Source organism: Lathyrus oleraceus, chromosome 5 (genome assembly GCF_024323335.1).
Source record: "Lathyrus oleraceus cultivar Zhongwan6 chromosome 5, CAAS_Psat_ZW6_1.0, whole genome shotgun sequence".
NCBI lineage: Eukaryota > Viridiplantae > Streptophyta > Magnoliopsida > Fabales > Fabaceae > Lathyrus > Lathyrus oleraceus.
Genome location: NC_066583.1, coordinates 411,376,731 through 411,383,331, shown reverse-complemented (window position 1 = coordinate 411,383,331; position 6,601 = coordinate 411,376,731).

The following is a 6,601-nucleotide window of genomic DNA, read 5'->3' as shown; positions in this document are numbered from 1 at the left end:
CATAGTAACTCCTCTGTCAACATGGTAGAAGGTTACCTAAGAAATTTCCGAGTCTTCGATGTGTGATGTATCCGTAGGTCCTTGGTGGAGATGCATAAGACCTTGTGTACAATCAATGAGTGCGAGCATGACCATGATGGTTGTGCAATTTGCAATGTAAACCCTCGAGGGTGTGTCATCATCAAGAGAGATATTCAAAGGCTGATGGATGAGGGTATGATTCATATTTTTCAGTCCCGTCACTTGGGTGACAATGTCAATGTGATTATTCCAATATTCAAGACCCTGGAGCGAGTAGTAATTCAATTTGATAGCAGCAGCAGTAACAACATCAATAGATCGGTATCGCCGTTAGTGATACGGTTAGTGGGCCTCGTCCCGTATGCATAAAATAGAGTTGTTCCTTATTAGTATAATGTCACAATGGTGGAGAATGGTCAAGAGGTTCTGTTACCTATGACCAATTCTGTTGTGAATATTGCAGATATCGCGAAGGTGACTCGTAGCGGTCGTGTTTTCGGTCCCATTTTCCTGAAAGAAGTGATAGAAGATGTGTCGGTTAATAAGAAGGTTGATGTGCCTGCATTGAACCTAGTTAGTACTCCAGTGTGTCAGTCTAGTGAATCCAGCAAACTGAAGACTAATGACGATGATGAGGTACTAAGATTAATCAAGAAAAGTGAATTTAATATGGTGGAATAGCTTCTCCAAACTCCTTCGAAGATTTCAGTGTTGTCTCTGTTAATGAATTCCGAAACGTACAGAGAAGCATTGTAAAGAGTGATGGAGCAAGCTTATGTCGAGCACGATGTAACTGTGGATCAGTTTGACCACATTGTGGCTAACATTACTTCCTGCAACAACTTGAGCTTTTGTAATGAAGAACTTCTCGAGGAAGGCAGAAATCATAACCTGACACTCCATATATCGATGAATTGTAAGGAAGATGCATTTTCAAATGTGTTGGTTGATACCAGTTCTTCTCTGAATGTACTCCCCAAATCAACTCTTTCCAGATTATCCTATTAGGGTGCCCCGATGAGGTATAGTGGCATAATTGTCAAAGCTTTTGATGGTTCTCGCAAGGCCGTCATTGAAGAAGTGGACCTTCTAGTGAAGATAGGTCCGAGTGATTTTCAAATTACTTTTCAAGTAATGGATATCCACCTGGCCTAAAGTTGTTTATTGGGAAGGCCATGGATTCATGAGGCTAGAGCTGTAACATCTATTATGCACCAGAAATTGAAATTTGTGAAGAATGGCAAGCTTGTCATTGTTGGTGGAGAGAAAGCGCTCTTGGTGAGCCATCTGTCGTCTTTTTCGTACGTTGAAGCTAAGGAAGAGGTTGGAACCTCGTTCCAAGCCTTATCTATTGTTGAGGTAAAGAAAACTGGGGCACCCATGTCTTCTTTCAATATATGCTTAGAGAGCTATTGAAAATGGCAGTACAAATCAGTGGGGCCATATGGTAGAAGTCTGCGAGAACAAGAACAAAGCGGGATTGGGATTCCAGTGAGGGTCGTTCAATGTCAAAGCTGAAGAAATGCAACCGAGTTTCTGTAGCGGAGGGTTCATCCATGATAATTAACAACACTCAGTTGTTGTGATTGAAGGCGATGAAGATGAAGATTGCGCCAATTTTGTGATGTATGGCAGGACTTGCAACAATTGGGTTGCTGTTGATGTTCCAGTTATTGGCCATCATTCTAAGTAATTTTCCTTTTTCATTATTTTAAGAAAAAATCCTTCTCCTATGCCTAAGGGATAAGTGAACATTGTTTGGCATTTTTCAAATTATCATCAATAAAATGCAATTTTATTCATCCACATCTATGATGTTTTATTTTTCCTTTTTGCTTTTCTGAAAATGGTAATCACAAAAAACATAAAAAGATAAATAATAATTGTCCATTTGCATAATATTTGTCCATAATTCACTTCTCTAAAATCAAAGTATCAAATCATTATGCAGGTTGGTTTCTATACCCATTGAATACAATGATTCTACTTCCTCTCCAAACTTTGATTTCCCTGTGTTTGAGGCTAAGGAATAGACTGATGAAGAAGTATCTGGTGAATTGTCTCATCTACTTGAGCATGAGGAAAAAGCCATTCAGACATTCGAAGAATAAATTGAGCTAGTCAACTTGGGTTCCGAATAAGATGTGAAGGAAGTCAAGATTAGGTCTCAACTGTGTCCAGAGGTTAAGAAGGGGTTGATTGATCTTCTCTGAGAGTATTCAGATGTGTTTGCTTGGTCCTACCAAGACATGCCTGGTTTGATTCCAAGATTGTGGAGCATAGATTGCCATTGAAGCCAGAATTCCCATTTTCAGAAAAGCAAAAAGTTGAGGAGGACTCATCCTGATATGGCAGTAAATATCAAAGAAGAGGTGCAGAAGCAGATTAATGCCGGTTTTCTTATTACCACCGAGTATCCATAATGGGTGGCCAATATTGTGCATATTCCTAAGAAGGATGGAAAAGTCCGTATGTGCGTTGATTATAGAGATTTGAACAAAGCTAGTCCAAAAGATGATTTCCCTCTACCACACATTGATATGTTGGTGGATAATACAGCTAAATTCAAAGTCTTTTCGTTTATGGACGGATTTTCGGTTATAATTAGACCAAGATGGCACCCGAACACATGGAGAAGACCATATTCATTATGCCCTGGTGAACATTCTGTTATAGAGTGATGCCTTTCGGTTTAAAGAATGCTGGTGCAACATACCAGAGAGCGATGACCACTCTTTTTCATGATATGATGCATAAAGAGATCGAAGTTTATGTTGATGACATGATCGCCAAATTGAGTAAGGAAGAAGAACATGTTGAGCATTTATTGAAGTTATTCCGGCGTTTGAGGAAGTACAAACTCCGCTTGAATCCTAATAAGTGTACATTTGGTATTCGCTCTTGTAAGTTGTTAGGCTTTATTGTCAGCAAGAAGGGTATTGAAGTTGATCCTGCCAAGGTCAAAGCAATACAAGAAATGCATGCGCCCAAAACTGAGAAACAAGTCAGGGGTTTTCTCGGCCGCTTGAATTATATCTCAAGATTCATTTTGCATATGATTGCCACGTGCGCACCTATATTCAAGCTTCTTCGGAAAGATCAGTCTTGTGATTGGACCCTGGATTTCCATAAAGCATTTGACAGTATCAAAGAGTATTTGCTTGAGCCTTCAATTCGGTCTTCGCCTGTTGGAGGAAGATCTTTGATCATGTATTTGACTGTGCTTGATGAAAGTATGGGTTGTGTTCTGGGTCAGCAAAACGAATCTGGAAAGAAATAATATGTTATTTACTACCTCATTAAGAAGTTCACCAACGGTGAGACTCGGTATTCTATGCTAGAAAAGACTTGTTGCGCATTGGCTTGGGCTGCTAAGCGTTTGCGTCAGTATATGTTGAATCATACTACTTGGTTGATGTCCAAAATGGATCCAATCAAGTATATTTTTGAGAAGCCTGCTTTAACTAGGAGGATTACCTGTTGGAAGATGTTGTTATTTGAGTATGATATTGAATATCAATCTCAAAAAGCAATTAAAGGTAGTGTCTTGTCCGACCATTTGGCTCACCAACCGATTGAAGATTACCAGTCAGTGCAGTATGATTTTCCTGACGAAGAGATCTTGTACTTGAAATGAAAGATTTTGATGAACCATTGCTTGAAGAGGGGCCAGAACTTGGTTCCTGTTGGGGCATGGTATTTGATGGAGTTGTTAATCAGTATGGTAATGGCATATGGGCGGTGTTTATTACTTCTCAAGGCACTCATTTTCCGTTTACAGCTAGATTGGCTTTCAAGTGTACGAACAACATGGCTGAGTATGAAGCTTGCATTATGGGTCTTGAAGAGGCCATTGATCTCAAAATCAAGTATTTGGACGTCTATGGAGATTCAACTTTGGTTTTGAATCAAATCAAAGGTGAATGGGAGATGAATCAACCCGGTTTGATACCATATAGAGATTATGAGAGGATGATTTCAACTTTCTTTACAAAGGTTGAATTTCATCATATCCCTCGAGATGAAAATCATGTCGCATATGCTCTTGCAACGTTGGCTTCAATGATTATGGTGAAATTTTGGAATGAAGTTCCCAATTTGGTTGTGATGCGTCTTGATAGGCCAGCTCATATGTTTCATGTTGAAGAGATCAAAGATGAAAAGCCATGGTATTTTGATATCAAGTGTTTTCTCCAAAGTCAGGTTTACCCGCCTGGGGCATCTTTGAAAGATAAGAAGACTTTGAGAAGATTAGCTGGCAACTTCTACCTGAATGGTGATGTGCTTTACAAGAGAAACTTCAATATGGTTTTGCTCATATGCATGGATAGACACGAAGTAGACATGTTGATGACTGAAGTCCATGAAGGTTCCTTTGGTACTCATTTCAATGGACATGCTATGGCTAAAAAGATGTTGAGAGCAGGTTACTATTGGCTGACAATGGAATCTGACTCTTGCAAGTTTGTGAAGAAATGCCATAAATGTCAAATTTATGCAAATAAGATTCATGTTCCCCCGACACTATTGAATGCCATTTCCTCTCCATGGACCTTCTCCATGTGGGGAATTGATATGATTGGTATGATTGAGCCCAGAGCTTCGAACGGACATCGCTTCATTCTGGTAGCTATTGACTACTTCACAAAGTGGGTTGAAGTGGCATCATATGCGAATGTAACCACACAAGTTGTTGTAAGGTTTATCAGGAATCGGATTACATGTCGTTATGGTGTGCTAAGTAAGATCATTATTGATAATGGATCTAACTTAAACAATAATATGGTGGAAGCTCTTTACAAAGACTTCAAGATTTTACATCATAATTCTTCTCCCTACAGGCCTAAGATGAATGGGGTTGTTGAAATTGTGAATAAGAACATTAAGAAGATCAATCAGAAAATGGTTGTGACGTACAAGGATTGGCATGAGATGCTCCCATTTTCTTTACATGGGTACCGTACATCCATCTGCACTTCAACTGGGGAAACCCCTTTCTCACTTGTTTATGGCATTGAAGTTGTGCTCCAAGTAGAGGTTGATATCCCATCATTGCATGTCTTGATGGAAGCCAAGTTGACTGAGGCTGAATGGGGTCAGACCAGGTGTGATCAGCTGAATTTGATTGAAGATAAAAGATTAACTGCCATGTGTCATGGTGTAACACCTCAAAATTTTCCCTCCTCTCTTGGGACTAGCTTGACATATTTGCATATCATTTTAGGTCATTAGGCATTGCATATTGCATATCATGTGGTTACATTGTGCAAGTCATCCTCATAAGTCTTGATCAGAAGATGAAGAGGTCATGATGCAAGCTAGGGTTTGAGTGGACTGATCATTAACCATCTGAGGATTGGGCTACAAATTAGGGTTTTATGATTCTCAAGGAGATTGGTCTTGATCTTGGGTGGAATGATACATCATCATCATCATGGTCTTGATATCATCCAGAGATTCAGAAGTTTGATCAGGTACCTTGAGATTAGGGTTTTGACCACTGGTCAACCCTAATCAGTTGCATTGGGCTAATCAGGGTTTTGCAAGGAGATGGGGTCTATAATGGATATGGGGATCATCATGTGATTGTATTGAGCTTATGAAGGCTAGGGTTTCATCATTGAGCCATTTCATCAGAAGTTTAAGGCTCAACTTGATCAGTGCATTGCCAAATTCATCTATCAGTTGAAAAAGTCAACTGTGGTCAACTGTGCTTGATTTTATGGATTTGGAGGTGGGAGAGAGTTGGATACACTTCATTCATGTTGAAACAAGTTTCATTTGACATTTCAAACATCAAGAATGAAGAAAATAAAGTCAGACAAAAAGTTGCCAAAAATAGAAAGTGACTTGTAATGAAAGTTTCCAAAAATGGAAAGTTTTCACCACAAAATTACATGTCCAAAAAAGCTTCAAATGAAATTTTGTTCAACATGAAAGTTGTAGATCTTGCTCTCATCTTTCCAAAAAGTCCAAGAACTTGAAATTCTCATGCATGGTTGGCAAGTTATGGTCCATTCATTTTCCAAAAATGCCTAAAATCAAAGTGGCCTAACTTTCACATGGAATGTCCAATTTGGGTGATCTTTCTTTGAGCAAACCCCATTTCACATGTACTTTCATGATGCATGATCAAAATTCATCAAAAATGGTCAAGGCAAAAAGTCATTTTTTAAGTGGATTCTTTTGAATTTTTGGTGTGAGATAGTGAAATTGAGAAATACAAGGCATTAGCACATGAAACCACTTCCAACACACTCCAAATATCAAATGTGACTTGTGTGAACGTTCATTTTACTGTTACATTGCCAATTGGAGAAGGTCATTTTTGGACTTTCACTTAAAATGCAATTAACACTAATCATTTGGATTTTTGATAATTGTGATTAAGGGAATGGATTAGCAGGGGTATATATTGTTAATCATAACAGAAATTGCAAATCACAATTCCATATTCCAAGATCTGTAACAGAATTTCCCTCCAAAATCTGAAATTCTCTCAAAACTTCATCAATCATTTTTCAACATTTCTTCACCAAATCTTCATCAAATTGGACGATTCTTGCTTGATTCATTCTCC